The 18,841-nt window shown below is 37.2% G+C and overlaps 1 protein-coding gene and 1 pseudogene across 2 annotated transcripts in view; one reads left to right on the top strand and one right to left on the bottom strand.

The window, feature by feature from the left end:
* Positions 1 to 18,841, top strand: part of TENM2 (teneurin transmembrane protein 2) — a 1,128,378-nt gene that overhangs the window by 417,406 nt on the left and 692,131 nt on the right. The window lies entirely within an intron of this gene.
* Positions 13,381 to 13,595, bottom strand: LOC101683291 (annotated as a pseudogene).

Genomic DNA, 18,841 nt, shown 5'->3' with positions numbered 1-18,841 from the left:
GTCAGCATTGCTATATTAGGCCGGCATGTTAGAATGTCAGATCCTTCAATTTCATTCCTCATTGGCTGCAAAGCTGTGTGTTTTAGTTTTTAATTCAGAGGAGAACATTCTTGCAGATGCCCATTCTGCCTTCGGTAGCTGTGAGACCTTGCTCGAGTTCCCTCAGCTTTCTCACTCAAAAAATAGAGATAAACAGATACATCTTAAAAGTTTTCATCACAAGAACATGATTTGTAACTATGTGTGAGGTGATGGATTAACTAAGATTCTATTCCAATAGCCTAATTATCTCCCAAATTCCCCACTTCCAAATAGCATCATATTGGGATTAGGAAATCAGCATACGTATTTCAGGGAACATTCTGCCCATAATACCAAGGAAACCTAATATGCCACTAGAGTGGAGAATCATTCTCTTACTATACAAAAATTTTCACACCTTCCCAAATAATGGGATAAAAAGAAATTCTGGGCCTCTCTATTATGAATTAAATCCTCATCCCACCTGGAGGAAGCTAGCAGCGCAAACAATAACACATCTGAAGTGGTGCCCAGGGCTAGTCTTGCAAGTATCTAATGGGAAACACAATATTTTGGTATTTCCCAACCTGGTGCTGTTAACAAGAATCATCCCTTGTTTGTGTTTGTTAATCAGCTTGATGAGCAGTTTCTGTGTCGATCTTCCCAAACTGTGTTGGCCAGTTTCCAAATCAAGTGCATAAATTACACACTGCCCTCTGTTCAAGCTGCTCACCACCCTCTAGAATATCAGAAAGGATTTTCTTTGCACAAATCTGTGTAAGTGGATTGCTTAGACTGGTACTTTGTAGGAGTTGGTCTGATGTGCCACCATAATGTGTCACAATATTATGACACTGTGATGACATACTTTAATGCTAAGGAGTAATATTTTGACCAATATCCAAATGTCAGTCTTTTTTTTAGGTTTGATTCTCCTATATAAGGGTGTTTCCTTGAGGAGGTATTTATAGGTCTTGAGCTTCCAGAGTACCAACCTAAGCATTCTATTCCAGGAACTAAGGGGTAACATATGGCTCCGCTCTACTGGGATTCACTATCAAAAAGAATGCAAGAGTATGCTGGTAATTCCTTAGGAAAAGTTTGAGTATAATCAGATTTTAAGATTCTGATTTTATTTCAAGATTTTGAAATAATAATTTTATTTCAAGATTCTGATTTTATTTTATTTCTTGAATTTCTAGATTTAAGATTCTATAGGGTCAACTCCTCTATGTGAAAGACACCCTGGGACTTAGAGGAGCAATTCTAACTTTCTTCCATTTCTATATGAACTCATGGCAATTTCTCACTGGCTATCACCTTTTAGACTGAGATCCTTCCCTCTTATCTCAGGAACTCTAGCATAGAAATCATCTTGGACAGGAAATTTCTACCAGATTATAGTCCTCTTCGAGAAGCATGAGGGGGAAAATAGGGGAGCAAATAGTGAAATCTACTTACATTCCTTAGTGAATATTTTCAGTAGTTACGTGACTCAGTTGACACTGTTAGAAGGATTGATGTTGTTAGAAGGGTTAGAATAGATGACACTGTTAGTTTGGATTATTTTTACTAGAAGTATTGTATTTCGAGGTATCTCTGTTTGTTATCTCTGAATTATAAGGTCATGCATGGGGGAGTAGATGTGTGTTTCTGCATATTCAGAATGACCGACCCACCTAACAAAGGAAAAAAGACCTGCCCAAGGAGTAGTAAATTTATTCATGACCTTAAAAACAAGAAAAAACATAAGTAGTGTCCAATATTTGCATAACAGCTTCTCATGCCTTCATGAACAACAAAAAAGATACTCTACTGGAGGAATCCAGAGTTTTAAAAAATACCAAAAGAGATAAGTCAGTAAGTTAGGAACAGCAGAATAGCAGGGAGTCATCTCTAAAAAAAATATCCAAAATGTGGACACATACATTCAGATAAGAATGTCAAAAACTACCTATGTATTTCTCCCTATCTACAGAAGAAATAACACACACATACAAACACACACACACACACACTGCCACCCCCCCCCACACACACACATACCTAGAAAAGAAAAGAAGGATGGAGTATTCTGTAACAGATTGCTAACAGTGGGGTAGTGGGAATACACAGTTCTGTATTTTTTAAATGTTTCATAACAAGCCTAGATTACTACTTATATAATCAGAAAACAACAAGAACAACTGTTGAATGCTTTGGAAGTACAGTTTATGTTTTTCTTCTTTTGGCTTGTTTGCACTTTGTGATTACTTCATAGTCAACGTTTATTGTTTTATATCTCTTCCTAAAAAGTTACTGTATAAATACCAACACACTTAAAAAACAACAACAACCAAGAAACATAGAACTTCTCTGAATCTCTGTCTTCAGGAAGTTAGATATCCTTCTTTCTTATTCCTATTCATTGGCTAATTGGTTGGCTTATGCCCTCTACCATGGATAATGCTTTCCCTATTAGCATACATTTGGAGCTTTTATTTTCTAGAATAAATCTCAGTCAGTGTCTGTGGAAATCTGCTCCTGAAATGTTCACAGATCTGTCATGTAGAGAAGTAAGATCATGGAATCTTGCTGAAATGTTTATGCAAATATTTCTGAGGGCATATGCTCTACCCTTAAATAACCCACAATACATCAGAAAAGCATAGAGTCCACATGGATTCAAATGCAATCAATCCTCTGTCTCCTGGCATTAAGAATGAACTCTCTGAAAATAAGATCTTTGATCAAGAGTCCCCATCCTCCCCACCAATCTCCCTTCCCATCTGCCTCCAATCCCCCATATCTCAAATGGAAGGAGAGAATTGTTGTTTACAGAAAAGAGCAACTGAGACTTTGCATTCCCCCAAAGGAAAAAAATCATTCTTGAATTTAACTTTTTGATGCAAAAAGGATATATCTGAAATATTACATAGGCCCACATGCACAGGCAGGCCCCAAGGATCATGTTTAGTCTTCCTAAAGATCCCAAGAAAGAACAGCACCCGCCCCAAAAGAAATTCAGCAGACACTCATCATAAATTATTATAGGATACCAAATATTTGGATGATTGAAATCCCATGAATTTTCCCCTTTATCCTATAGTCGTGTGACTTCCTTTCAAGCCTACCATTTTATTTCCCATGTTTTCCATTTCCGAGACTCTCAATGTCTACTCTCCTTCCCGTCTGGATTGCTCTACTCCTTGTCCCACTTGGTAAACTGATGCTAATACTTCAAAGATAGAAGAAAATGGTTCCTTTTCTCTTACGGCCCTCCCTGATGCCCAGGATGGAAATGGTTGCTTACTCACCTGAGATCCCATAATATTTTCTGCACTTCTCCTGCTGTTATTTTATCATTGAATAAATTATTTGTGCTTTGTGAGTTGTGGAGTCAGAATTTTGTGAGGATGGAAACCATGAATACTTATACTCCAACCACAGCGCACAGTAGGCATTCAGTAAATGTTTATTGAATGAGAGTTTAATCCAATGACATATCTTGCTTATTTTGAAGAAAACAAATGAAGTTTATCTCTGGCGTGCAAAAAGGATGCTTCTTCCCTATTAAAATGACTGCATCAAGTCATCCTGTAGCTTTTCCAAAACCTCCAGAGAAATCTCATCCCTTCCATTGGAAGAAAGGGAAGAGTAAAAAAGTTTGAGTGCACATCTATTAAATAACTTCTCCCAGTTTTATTGAGAAGTAATTGATATACACCACTTTATAAGTTTAAGGTACACAGCCTGATGATTTGATTAATGTATATGGTGAAATGATGACAATAGGTTCAACTAATATCCACCGTCTCACATAGTCACAAGTAAGAGAAAAAAAAAAAAAGGAAAAAGATCTTCTTATGATGAGAACTCTTAGGATTTACTCTCTTCACAGCTTCCTTATATATCGTACAACAGTGTTAGCTGCAGTCATTTTGTTGTACGTTACATCCCTGGTGTTTATTTATCTTGTAACTGGAAGTTTATCTCTTTTCATTAAATACTTTTTAATAAGCTCATACAAAGTATTTAGATTGATTTGCTTTGATAGTTGTACAAAATCAGTCTTCTGACAAATTTCATAGTGCCTTTTTTTTATTATTTAGATAAACTTCAATAATTAAAGTGTCTGGTGAAATTCTGACAATTTGGATGGCTGTGAATTAGGAGGCAATGTTGAGTGATGCAATGTGACAGCAGTAGGCAGTAATTGGAAATGTATTCATCTTAGATAAGAAAGGTCATTCCTTCCCAGTTCCACTAGCTCATTTGGAAGTCAAAATGGACTGCAAAATATCATGGGCTAGGCATGAGTGGGGTTTTAGTTCACTATCCTGCCCCTTGCTGCCAGGAGGAAAAGGGTATTGGAGAATAAAGCATGGGCACAGCATTCAGAATCCCAGTTTTGTGACTTAGTCATTATGTTAACTGAGCTAAATTTCTTAATCTGAGTGTAGGTAATTTCATCTTTAAATTTGAGTTAAAATAATACCTATTTTAGAAGTTTGCTGAATGGATTAAATGAAATCATGCATGCCTAAATCTTGAAATATCTGGCAACATATTAAGTCACCTGGGATTTAAACTTCTGTCTGTCTGTCTAGCTGTGTAAATGCACGAAATTATTTAACTTTACTGAATTTCATTCTATGAATCCATCATTCACTGTATAGTACTTACCAAAAAATATGATGACATTTATTAAGTGTCCAGCATTTGTAGCTGCTCAATCAATGACTGATATTACTATATATTAAAATAATCTCTATTGAACTCATTGAAATGAATTGCTGTAAGCTTTTCACATTCTTGTGTCTTCTTCTGGTATGTGTGTAGAAATATCTTAGCCCAATTTTGGCTGTCCTTTGTTACTGACAACTATCTTCAGGCTTTTTGGAAGTCTATATTATATATTCCCATATGGTTTTTCTTGAATTTTTGTTTTTTTGAGTAAGTATTGTAGGAGTGATTGAAATGGAAGGATTAAAAATAGGAGAAGGATTTCTCTAACAGTATACTTTATACCTGTATCTACCAATGGTAAAGACAATAAGAAAGCCTGGTCCTGACTTGACTTGTTTCACCTGGAGAACTCTGTTCTCCTTTGCATATAGGATTATATATCATAGGTGTTGGTAACTGAGTGAATGAGAAAAGTATATATTTTTTTCAATTTTATAAGTTGGAATCTTAGATGGAGAAAAAGCAAATCAGTCGGCTATGGCTTCTGTTTAATCACTTCCCTCTTGCCTTCGGAGCCAGATTCTTGGTCCTGCTGTAGAACGATGACTCTTTAGCCCTATTCTAGTTTTCACATATATAAATAAGGAGGTTGAGCATGATCTTCAGGAGCTTCTTTAAACAATCTGTAGTCTTGTGATTTTAAGTAATGCTGCCATAACTAGAATTCCTTCCCATGCTTCCTGGTTTAGTATCACCTCTTTTACATTACATCTTAGTGTAGTCACCTTCTGTGCTTAGGAGGATCGTCATGTCTTTCACAGAGCCCCCCACCCACAGCGGAAGCCCAGGGTGTCTGAACACATGGAGCAGACACAGTGGGAGAGCTGAGAGGAAGGGTAGTTTTGATAGGAGGAACCTCGAAACATTTTATAAAGTGTATTTACAGGTACAGTCATATAACGAATTGATTGGCTTCTGTTGATTGGTACCAAAATAAGTGACTAACTGGGCTAGCTTGTAAAAGTACAAATGAATCACGGATTTAAAGTTAAGTTTTCCTAATGCTGAAATAGATTTTCTTAGCCCTTGTAAACTCTAAAATATCTGTTGTGATCAAAAATACAAGTGACAGAAGTTACAGCCTCCACAGAGCCCGGTGTTTGTGGGTCCTCTGGCAATACCCTAACATGGTTGAAGCTTATGAGTGGACTAAAGAAGAAGGGAATGACCACTCTTCCAAAATTAAATTAGGTGGGGTGCACTTTGTTTGTCACTGACTTTATCTATCACAAACAAAAATCTTTTATGTTCCTTGACCATTTTTTTTTTTTGAGAATAGTCCTTTGTACTGAGCAACATAGAATGTACCTAAAGCATCGGTGCTTAAGGTATGATCGCAAAACAAACTGCTAACGATCCACAGTAATATACAGGAAGAAATTCAGAATATTAGAAATATCCATGTTGCTAGTAATTCATTGTTTTAGTCTATTTTATTTATCTGTCCGTTCGGAAACTTTTTAAAAAATTAGTTCACACAGATAACGTGGGAAGCAAGGATCTACAAGGAATAAAATTTAAAAATAAAGAATCAGAATCAGGATTGAAACTGGAAAGGGCCGTCAGAATGTTTGCATGTGAACATCTGTGTCTATGGGCCTTGCATGCCTGCGAACAACTTCAGGCACGCTGTACTTAGTTTTGACTGTCAGGCCCTGAGCTTAATACTTTACTTCCAGTATGTATCTCTCCCCATTATGTCTTTTAATCCTCAAAGAATCCTGGGTGATGGGTGATTTTTAAATTCTTCATTTTGGCCCAAAGAGGATTTTCTCACACTATAGCAGTTGCCGGAAGAAAGGCGGATTTCAGTTTTTACTCTGATTACATCAATCCCGTGTTGTCAAAATGGGCTCGCGATCCACGAGCTAAGTTCCCTCCCGACCGCGCCAGCCGGGAGCACTCCGCCTCGCTCGAGAGTGGGGTTCAGGTAGGTGGAGGCCGGCGCCCCGCAGCGCTGTTGAAATTGACAGATTGACAGCCAGGTCGCTGCCTCGGGTTTCAGCGGGGCTCCGCGGCCAGCAAGCGGACTCAGGTGTCTGTTTGCTGTTGCCCTCAAACTTGAGCACTGCTGGTGATGCGCGTCACAAATGGAAGTAATACCATTTGAAGTAGTCCAGCTGGAAGCCCAGGAGCAATCTAACTGCATTAACTCCCCCGTCTGAGTGCAGCAGGCTGAAGAGGGTCCAGGGCTCGATTGAGCTGATGTGAAGAAAACAGAGCGGCAGTCCGCAAGTCCAGGACAGCCTTAAGGTTTCACTGACTGCCTTGGAGTAAATGACAGCAGAGTATCACAGGACGCCTCCTAGTATGTTTGCAAACCTTGCTAAAGGTTAGAAGCGGCTTCCTTCCTACATCTTCGTGCTTGGATGGTAGCTGCTTTAGATAGAAGAATATCCTGTATGTATTTTTTTTTTTAAGATTTTATTTATTTATTTGACAGAGATCACAATTAGGCAGAGAGGCAGGCAGACAGAGAGAGAGAGAGAGAGAGAGAAGGAAGCAGGCTCTCTGCTGAACAGAGAGCCCTATATGGGGCTCGATCCCAGGACCCTTGGGATCATAACCTGAGCTGAAGGCAGAGGCTTTAACCCACTGAGCCACCCAGATGCCCCATCCTGTATTTATTTTTCCTGGTGATTTCAAAGTACTAGGCGAGATTTGAAGGCTTCCTTTTTATTGTTTTCAAAGACTACAGTCTATAATTTTTATTAAAAAATAAACTAAGGATCAAAGTCCTTCCCAGTTTATTAAAATAAATAATGGCCCAAGAAGTTAACTTATAATAGTTATTAGAACTCAGGCACTTTGCTCTCTGAATTTGAGCTCCAGTAAACCTCATTACACAGCACGTTGTCTTTTCACAGCCTTATTTGTGCTGTGAGTTAGATCACATTTCCTAGGTATAGTGAGAAATAGAGTACCCCCCTACCAACATCTTTCATTTATTTAGCACATTTTTACTTAGAATTGTCTTTTTACTTAGAATTTCCATTAAGCTGCCTTGAATGTTTTGTGTTGTTCACTCTCATGGCCATGCCATGGGGTCAGAGCTAATATTCTCCCCATTTGCAGGTTAGGAAACTGAATACTTTTAAAAAAGCAAGTAATTTGCCCAAGATCTAAGGACTATGAAAGTTGTTTTTTGTCTCTGTAAGACACTGAAAGTCTTATTGGTTAATAAGACTTGTGAAGTGTTTGGGCGTCTGGGTGGCTCAGTGGGTTAAGCCTCTGCCTTCGGCTCAGGTCATGGTCCCAGAGTCCTGGGATCCAGCCCCCCATCGGGCTCTCTGCTCAGCAGGGCGTCTGCTTCCCTTCTTCTCTCTCTGCCTGCCTCTCTGCCTACTTGTGATGTCTGTCTGTCAAATAAATAAATAAATAAATAAAATCTTAAAAAAAAAAGACTTGTGAAGTGTTTAGTTTCAACTAATGGGAATTGAAATATAAATATGTATATACACATATATATATACATATATATATATACATATATATACATATATATTCATATGTGTAACTCATGTGTTGTGTGTGTGTGTGTATATAAGTTTAAGACATACATCACGATCGTTGATTTACATATATTCTGAAATGATGACCATGATAGTTTCAGCTACTTCCATCTTCTCATATAGATACAATTAAAAGCAAAGAAAGAAGAAAAGAAAAAAAAATCTTTCCTTGTAAAGAGAACTCTTAGGATTTACTCTCTTAACAACTTTCCTTTATATCACACAGTAGTGTTAGCTATAATCACCATGCTGTACATTACATCCCCAGTACTCATTTATCTTATATCTGGAAGTTTGCACCTTTGACCACCTTCCTCCAATTCTTCTTTCCCCTACCCCAACTCCTGCCTCTGGTAACCATTAATCTGATCTCTTTTTCTATGATTTTTTATGGTTTTCTTTTAGATTATACATATAAATGAGAACATACAGTATTTATCTTCGACTTATTTCATTATTTCACTTAATTAATGCCTTCAAGTTAGTATTCATGTTGTTACAAATGGTAGAATTTTCTCATTTTTTATTACTAAGTAATATTCCACTATATATCTGTATCTATATATATGATGACAACTTCTTTATTCATTCATCTATCTGTAGACATTTAAGTTGTTTCTACATCTTGGCTATTATAAATAATGCTGCAATGAACATGTAGATACAAATAGCTTCTTAAGTTCATGCTTTCCCTACCTTTAGATATATTCTCAGAAGTGGGATTTCTCAGTCATATGGTACTTCATTTTTAATTTTTTGAGGATCCTCCATACTGTTTTCTATAGTGGTTATACCAATTTAAAATCCCACCAGCAGTGCACATTTCTCCATAACCACACCAGCATTTGCTTTTATCACTTGTATTTTGTTGATGACCATTCTAACAGGCATGACTTGATATCTCTCTGTGGTTTTAATTTGCATTTCCCTAATAGCTAGTCATGGTGAGCATCTTTTCATGTATCTATTGGCCTTTTGCACATCTTCTTGGAAGAATTCTATTCAGGTCCTTTGTCCGTTTTTTTTTTTTTTTTCATTGGGTTTTTTTGTTTTTTTTTTTTTTTTTTTGCTATTGATTATATGAGTTATTTATGTTTTAGACATTAACCTCCTATCAGATATATGGCTCACATATATTGTTCCCATTCTATGGGCTGTCTTTCATTTTGTTGATGGTTTCTTTTGTGCACAGAAGTTTTTTTAGTTTGGTGTAATTCCATTTGTTTATTTTTTATTTTATTCCTTGTGCTTTATGTCATATTTAAAAAAATCATTACCAAGACCTATGTTAAGGATATTTCTTCTTATGTTTTCTTCTAGAAGTTTCATGTTTTCAGGTCTTACATTAAACCTTTAATTCATTTGGAGTTAATTTTTGTGAGTGGTATGAGATATGGGTTCCGTTTCATTCTTTTACATGTGAATATCCAATTATCCAGCACCATTTATTAAGTGACTGTGATTTCTCCATTGAGTACTCTTGGCTCCCTTGTGAAATACTGTTTGACCATATCTACTTGGGTTTATTTCTGGGCTTTTATTTCTGCTCCTTTGGTCTGTTCATTTTATGTCACTACCATACTGTTCTGATGACTATGGCTTTATAGCATAGCTTAAAATCAAGAAATGTGGTATCTTCTACTTTGTTCTTTCTCAAGCTTCTCTAGTGATTCAGGATCTTTTGTGGTTCCATATAAATTTTAGGAGTGTTTTTAGTAGTATTGACATTTTAACAGTATTAATTTTTCTAATGCATCAACAAGGATACCTTTCCATTTATTTGTCTCTTTTTCTATTTTTTTTTCTGTCAGCATATTATATTTTTCAGTTTAGAGATCTTTCTGTTCTTTAGTCAAATTTATTACTTGGCATTTTATTGTTTTTGCAGTTATAGTAACCACGATTCATTTCTATATTTCTTTTTCATAAATTTTGTTGTTAATGTATAGAATTGCTACTTATATTTGTATATTAATTTTGTATCCTGCAATTTTACTGAATTCACTGATTGTATCTAACAGCTTTTTTATTGAGTTTTTAGGATTTTCTGTATATAAAACCATGTCACCTGCAAATAGAGACAATTTTATTTCTTTCTTTTCAATTATGATATCTTTGATTTTTTTTTCATATCTAATTGCTTTTGCTAGGACTTCCAGTATGGTGTTGAATGGGAGAGGTGAAAGTGGGCACCCTTATTTTGTTCCTGATCTTGGAGGAAAAGCTTTCATTCTTTCACCATTGAGTATGTTGTATCTATTGAGGTGATGATATTCTATTATTTCATTCTATTCTATTAATGTGATATATCATACTGATTGATTTGCACATGTTAAACCATTCTTGAATCTCAGAATGATCCTTTCATGTACTGCTGAATTCAGTTTACTATTTTTTCATTGAGAATTTTTGTGTTTATATTTATCAGGAATATTGACCTGGTATATAATATAGTTTTCTATCAGTGTCTTTTTCTGGTTTTGGTATCAGGATGATGTGACCTTGTAAAATGAGTCTGGGAGTGTTCCCTCCTTATTCGGTTTTTTGTTCGTTTTTTGGAATTTTTTTTTTGGAAACGATTGATAAAGACGGATATTAATTCTTCTTTAAATATTTGGCAACATTGGGGAGGGTATGTGCTGTGGTGAGTGCTGTGAAGTGTGTAAACCTGACAATACATAGACCCATAACCTTGGGGCTAATAATTCATTATATGTTAATAATAAAAAGTAAATAAAAATAAATATTTGGAAAAATTCACCAGTGAAGCGATCTGATCTCATTGGAAGATTTTTTGATACTGATTTTTTGGTACTGGTTCAATCTTCCTAGTTGTAATTGGCCTATTCAGATATTTTATTTACTTTTCATTTAGTCTTGCTAAGTTGTATGTTTCTAAGAATTTTTCATTTCTTCTAGGTTGTTCAGTTTGTTGGTGTATAGTTGTAAGTAGTAGATTCTTATGATCCTTTGAATTTCTCTGTAATCAACTGTAATGTTCCCTTTTTATTTATGATTTTGTTTATTTGAGCCCTTTCTCTTTTTTTCTTGGTTAGTCTAGTTAAGGGTTCATCAATTTTGTCTTTTCAAAGAACCAACTCTTAGTTTTGTTAGTATTTGGTTAATTTGCTTTTCTGTTTTCTATTTTATTTATTTCTACTCTATTCTTAACTAATTCCTTTCTTCTGCTTTGGGTTCAATTTTTCTTTTTCTAGTTCCATAAGTTATAGAGTTAGCTCTATTTGATATTGTTCTTGCTTTAGCTATGACCCTCCCTCTTGGAACTGCTTTTGCTTCATTCCACAAGTTCTGGTATATTGTGTTTCCATTTCATTCGTCTCAATAAAAGTTTTTATCTCCCTTCAATTTCTTCTTTGATCAATTTATTATGCAGTAGGGTGTTGTTTACATGTCCAGAGTTTTTCAGTTTCCCTCTTGTTGTTGATTACTAGTTTTATGCCACCACAGTCAGAAAAGATAGTTGGTATGATTTCAGCATTGTTTAATTTGCTGACTTTTGTGGCCCAACATATGGCCTGTCCTGGAAAATGTTCCATGTGCACTTGAGAAGAGTGTGTATTGTACTATCATTGGAGAGAATGCTCTGTATATGTCTCATAGGTCTATTTTGTCCATAGCATTGTTCCAGGTTCCCCTCTTTGCTGTTCTTTTGCATCTCCAAGGGCTTCATGAATATGGGCATAGCCCAGAGATATTATAGGTTCAGTTCTAGGCCACAGCAATAAAATGAATATTACAATAAAACAAGTCAAGTGAAGTTTTTGGTTTCCTAATACATATAAAAGTTATGTTTATAATATATTGTAATCTATTAAGTGTGCAATAGCAGTATGTTTAAAAAAAACTTACATACCTTAATTAAAAAGTACTTTATTACTTAAGAATGCTAACCATCATCTGAGCTTTCAACAAGTCATAATCTTTTTGCTGCTGGATGATAATGCATTGATGTTGATGGCTGTTGACTGATCAGGGTGATGGTTGCTGGATGTCACAGTGTCTGTGGCAATTTAAAATTAGACAACAGTGAAGTTTGCTGCATTGATTGACTCTTCCTTTCATGAGTGATTTCTCTGTAGCATGCAATGCTGTTTGATCATATTTTACCCACAGTAGAACCTCTTTCAAAATTGGAGTCAATCCTCTCAAACCTGTCCTTGCTTTATCAACTAAGTTTGTGTGATATCTAAATGCTTTATTGTCACTTGAACAATTTCCACAGTATCTTCGACAATAGATGCCATCTCAAGAAACACTTCCTTTGTTCATTTGTAAGAAGCAATTCCTCATCCGTTCAAGTTTTATCTTGAGGCAGCAGCAATTCTGTCACATCTTCAGGCTCCACTTCCAGTTCTAGTTCTGCTGTTTCTGCCACATCTGCAGTTACTTCTTCCACTTAAGTTGTGAACCCCTCAAAGTCATCCACAAGGGTCAAAATCAGCTTCTTCCAAACTTCTGTTCATGTTGATATTTTGACCTCCTCCCATGAATCACATACATTCTTCTTCTTTTTTTTTTTTTTAAATGGGAGTCATCTTATTTTATTATTACTAATGTAAGCATTTGATGCCAAAGGGTCAAAGGTAATTTAACCAACTCAGAATGTTTGCAAGTACATGAAATTGCCATTTTATTGTAGTCTTCTATCACGGTAGCTCAAATGCATTTCTCTACAACTACTCCAGCATAACTCCTTTGGAATTATGTCAGTCATCCTTAACATGTGCCTCTGCCAAGTACTCTGAATCTAAAATAAACAAAATTTTAATGATTAACCTTTTAAAAATTATTTCTTAATAAAGCCATCAGGTGACGGTTGGGACCATGAATTTCCAAGGAAACTTTGTTGAAATGTTTCTTCTAATATGGTAGTTATAAATTAGAATTTTCAAAAAACAAGGGTAGAGCAAAAGTACAAGAAAAGAAGCTTCAGCAGCGTAAGCCTCCCATAGTTCTAAACCTCCGAGAAAAGCAAGGCAAAGTACCTTTCCTACAAATTAAGTGAGTTTCCAGTATTTCCATGTAGTTGAGCTTTCAGAGACAGACATTCATGATATATCATTTATATATATATATATATATCTTGGCTTTGGTTGTATTAATGATGTCTGAAGAGTTTAATACCCATCCAGGTCCAAAGGTGGAGAAACATATAAAATAGCATGGTAATCAGCCTGAGCAGACTGTAAAAGCACAGGCTGGTTGTGCTGGTGCAGCCTGTGGGAAGTTTTCTTCCACAGAGGCCAAATTGAACAGTCCTGCTAAAGAGACCAACAGAATAAGGGCAGTCAAAGTAGTTAGAGACAGAAACATTCTTCTCCCCCCACTGATTACCTGCCGTTCTGACTTTTTAAAAGGTAAGTGGTATTTTGAAAATTTTTAGTTCTGTGTATTGTGGGTTTTTTTTTTTTTTTTTTTTTTTTTTAAAGAGAGAAAGATAGATCTCTAGCTGTAGAGGAAGAAGGAAAGTGAGAATCTTAAGCAGGTTCTGCACCCAGCATGGAGCCCAACAGGGAGCTCGATCTCACAACCTTGAGATACTGATCCTGAGATCATGACTGATCCTGAAATCAAGAGTCAGATGTCTCATCGAATGAGCTACCCAAGTGCCCCTGTTGTTGTTGATTTTAAGTATGATCCAGCCCTATTCTGTTTTTTTTTTCTTCTTATTTTAAAGTGTCATCCTGGTTGCCTGAGGTATACTATTAGGAATCCCATCCATAATTGGAGAGGCTATTTTCCAGCTCCTCATTAATCAACTCATTTGCCAATGCTTCGCATCTGAGCACTTTCTTGGAGAGCCGGCGCACCAGGAATTCGAGCAGTGCCAGGTCGAAGGCATGGGGCAGGTCCCCCATCCTCTCACTCTCATCTGCCATCCGCTGCCACCCCGAACGCGTGACGGCACCTATGGGTGGGCAATCACGGAGCAGCACATGTGTGCCCCACAGCGCTGAGGTGGGAGCCAGCCACATGTTCCATCAGCATGGTCTGGGAGCCTGTAACCTCACCGCCTGGCGCGCTCAGCCAGCCCCGGTGCTTCCAACACAGGTATTCTTAATGGCATCCAGAATGATGGAATCCTTTCCAAAATGTTTTCGATTGACTTTGCTCAGATCCATTAGAGGAATCACGATGGCAGCTATAGCCTTACAAAATGTATTTCTTAAATAATAAGATCTGAAATTTGAAATTTCCCCTTGATCCATGGGCTGCACAATGAACGTTGTGTCAGCAGGCATGAAAAGAACATTAATCTCATTGTACATCACCATCACGGCTCTTGGGTGACCAATTGCATTGTCAATGAGTGGTAATATTTTGAAAGGAATCTTTTTCTCTGAGTAGTAGGTCTCAATGGTGGGCTTAAGATATTCAGGAAACCAAATGGTAAACAGATGTCCTGTCACCGAGGCTTTGTTGTTTCCTGTAAAGCACAGGCAGGGTAGATTTATCATAATTCTTAAGGACCTTTGGATTTTCTGAATGGTCAATGAGCACTGACTTCAGCTTAAAGTCGCCGACTACTTTAGCCCCTAACAAGAGAGCCAATCTGTCCTTTGAGGCTCTGAAGCCAGGCGTTGACTTCTCTCTAGCTATGAAAGTCCTAGATGGCCTCTTCCTCCAAGAATAGGCTGTTTCACCCGCATTGAAAATCTGTTGTTCAGTGTCGCTGCCTTTGTTCCTCATCTCATCCCGGCTACGTCTTCTGGAGAACTTGCTGCAGCTTCTACATCAGCACTTGCTGCCTCACCTTGCACTTTTATGTTAAGGACATGGCTTCTTCCTTTAAACCTCATGAACCAACCTCTGCTGGCTTCACACTTTTCTTCTGCAGCTTCCTCACCTCTCTCAGCCTGCATACAGTTAAAGAAAGTTGGTGCCTTGCTCTGGATTAGGCTTTGTCTTGAGAGAATATTGCGGCTGCTTTGATCTTCCATCCAGACCACTAAAACTTTCTGCACATCAGCAACAAGGCAGTTTCACTTTCTTATCATTCATGTGTTCACTCGAGTAGCACTTTTAATTGCCTTCAAGAATTTTCCCTTTGCATCTGCAACTTAAGGGTTGTGCATAAGAGGCCCAGCTTTTGGCCTGTCTTGGCTTTTGATGTGCCTTCCTCACTAAGCTTAATCATTTCTAGCTGGAGATGTGTGACTCTTCCTTCTACTTGAACACTTACAGGCCATTGTAGGATTATTAATTAATTTCAGTATTGTGTCTCAGGGAATAGGGAAGCCCAAGGGTGGGAGAGAGAGAGGGAGAAGGAGGGAATGGCTGTTCGGTGGAGTAGTCAGAGCACAGAGTATGTATTAAGTTTACCGTCTCATACGGGCATAGTTTGTGGTGCCCCAAAACAACTATAATAGTAACATCAAAGATCCCTGATCACAGATCACCACAAAAAGTATAATTATGAAAATATTTGAAATATTACAAGAATCATCAAAATTTGAAGCAGATACCATTGGAAAAATGGTGCCAATAGACTTGCTTAACGCGGAGTGGACACAGCCTATGATTCCTTAAAAGCAAAACAAACAAACAAACAAACAAACAAAAAGCAGTATCTGCAAAGTACAATAAAGCCAGGTATGCCTTTATGCAACCTGGGGGAACTGAGGCTGAGAAACAAGGAGAAGTCTGGCAGAGGTGGTCATAGTGATGATCCTTAGAGGACATCTAAACCCTGCTTGTAGAAAAGCCAAAGTCACAAGTGAGAAAACAGTGCAAAGGAGAAGGTACAGAACATGAAGATGCTGAGTGAAGACTGCGGTTAATGCAGAAGAATTGGATAGCAATGTGGCTTTTAAACCCAACCTGTTTATGGTTGTCAGGAAGCTTGGTCAAGGAGAAAAGTGAGCCTGAAATCTACCGCCTGATCCTCTTGCCCAGCAGTTTGCTTCCAGCATGAAGGGACACCTTTATCTTTTTAGTATATAGATTACTTCTGGGCTAGTAATGGGCCTGGACAGAGTAAGGTCTGAATCCTGCCTGATTGTTGGACCATATGCTCTGATACCCAACTACCCTAAGCCTAAGTCTCTTAACCTGCCAAATAGGATAATGATAGTGCCTACCTGGGCTTATTCTGCAGTTTAATAGAATTGGCAAGCTTAAGAATGTTTACCACAATGATTAGAATGTAGCTACAAATAAATAATTATCACTACCACAAACACCCTAAAGCCAGCAACATGTACTGTCTGTACAGAGCTATTGAGGACTCATGGAAACGACCTTGAAGGCAAACCTAACTTTCCTTCATAAAGAACGGGTGTCAACAAACTTTTACTATGAAGTGCCAAAAAATAAGTAGTTAAGGCTCTGTGGGCCATAATGTTTCTTTCATATAGTCTTTTATTTTCTTTTAAAACAATACTTTAAGAGTGGGGGAAACAAATTCTTAGCTGTGTGCTATACAAAATGATTTGCAGACTCGATTTGGCCCATGAGCTATAGTTTAATGACTCCTGATAAGGATAAAATGTGAGAAAGGACAGAGGTCTATGAGGTTGGAAATTTGGGGTACATGTGATTTTAACATGGATCCAGGCAAGAGATAGAACTCATCAGTTACTTGACCTAAGACTTCAGACCAGCCCCTGTAGTTGGTTGAAGCACAGACTTTCAGCTGTCTGTTTGGCTCAAGATCAAATGCCTGGCACATCACAGTGGTCAGCATGCTATATGTGCTAAGCAAATACTTTTAAGGGAACGGACTGAAAGGATTTAAAGTTTTCTGAGCTGGGTTTCTTCATTTGTAAAATGGAGACCACAGTGTTGTCAGAAATAAATGAGATACTTCATAAAGTATATGCATTACAGCATCACTTCCGCCTGTCAATGTGTGCTTAACTATCATTTCAAATTAGTGTATCAGTAGTTCCATTTGATGGGAAATAAAAAATTAAAAGTTCTAAGGATAGGTTGACTGAAAGTAGAGAAACAGGAGTCTCATCCATCAGGAAAAGTGTGTTTTTTTCAGAATGACGATTCTTCTTCTTTTTGAAAAACAAACAAATGAACAACAACAACAAAAAAAAAAAAAACAAAAAAAACAAAACAAGACCTTATGAAAAGGCTACCACATTCTACCTCTGACATTGAGTGAGGAGATGTGTAAACTCCCAGGACCCTTGTCCTCGTCCATCTTCCTGGGCACACTGCAAGATTAAAATCATAGGTGATCCTTGGGAAAATGTGTAATTATAACCCAGGTGGGTTTCATTAGTATGGAATGTAGGAGGATGGAGATTACAAATGAAATAGATTTCACTAAGGAATGGGATATATTTGGACATCAGGCAACTGACATAGTAACATACCTCCTTCTTATACCTGCAGAAAAATAAATGGTGGTAACAAAACCATGATGATATCTGAACTATAAAACAAGCAGTCAGCTGACACTTTAAGGGACGAATAAATCTTTTCAAAAATTTCAGAGTATAGGATTCTGTAGGTAATGAAGAGTTTCCCTTGAAGAAACAATACTTACAGTCCAAGTTTGGCACTCTATGTCTTAGTGACCTCATCAGCAAAATGGAACAATTGGACCTAACCTAGCTAGTGGCATAGATTTTTTTTTTTCAAATTACTTCCAAGTGAGTATCAATGAATCTCTGATATTTTTAGACACCAAATAATATAGGTAAATGAAAAACAAATTTGAGAATACGTAGATAGTTTGGAAGGTGATTTTTAATAATTGAGACATATTTATCCTCTATTTTTGAAATAAGGCTCAGAACTCAGCTGGAATTACAAGTCTCATCAGGTACTTTGAACTTGATACAATTTAAATAGGCTTTTTTGGGCCAGGTACAGAACGTTATGCATTTCCCAGGTTCAGCCAGTCGGCCTGCTGGATTGACTGGTGATGTCTTGATTGGGTATGATTCCCCTTGACTCATTTCTCTGTTGTTGGTAATTAAAAGCTGTCTAGTTTTATTCTCATTTAATCATAAGCGAAAGGGTAATGTCTGCCAGACTTTTCCCATTCGTTCGGTGTTTGCAACACGGCAGAGCCTTGAGATCATTATGAATTTTAAGCTGAAGATTCTTATAACTGAGTGTCAATGCAGATGGTGTATTGGTGTTTTGCATCTGGGAGTTGATAATCAATCTCCAAGCTAATTGGAATACAATTCCCCGGTGCACATGGATAAATTGCCATAGATGACCTTATCCTCTCATTCCAGCTTTGAAAAACAGATACTTTTGTGAGTAGGCAGAAAACATTGTCTATCAACTGAAGTTCCCACAGGTCTCTGGGACTAGTACAAATTCCTAATTTTATGCTGGCAGGAGAACTCTTATTGAAGAAGCAGGATTCAAAATGATAGTTGGCCTCTCTCTAGTCTCAGTATGTTTTGTTCTGGTTCTTGGAGCTTTTCCTTCATTATGGTTTTAATCATCTTGATCAGCATTATTATAATCACAAAATGTCAGCCTAAGAAAACGATAATCTCATCGTCATTATGTTTCAATGTCACCTTTGTCAACTTGTGCTTAGCTATCATTTCAAATTACTGTATCAATGCTGTAATTAGATA

The sequence above is a fragment of the Mustela putorius genome, unplaced genomic scaffold (assembly GCF_011764305.1).
Source record: "Mustela putorius furo isolate JIRA1106 unplaced genomic scaffold, ASM1176430v1.1 tig00000145_pilon_pilon_pilon, whole genome shotgun sequence".
Lineage (NCBI taxonomy): Eukaryota > Metazoa > Chordata > Mammalia > Carnivora > Mustelidae > Mustela > Mustela putorius.
Note: the sequence above shows the minus strand (reverse complement) of the source record. Positions and strands in the feature narration are given on the sequence as shown.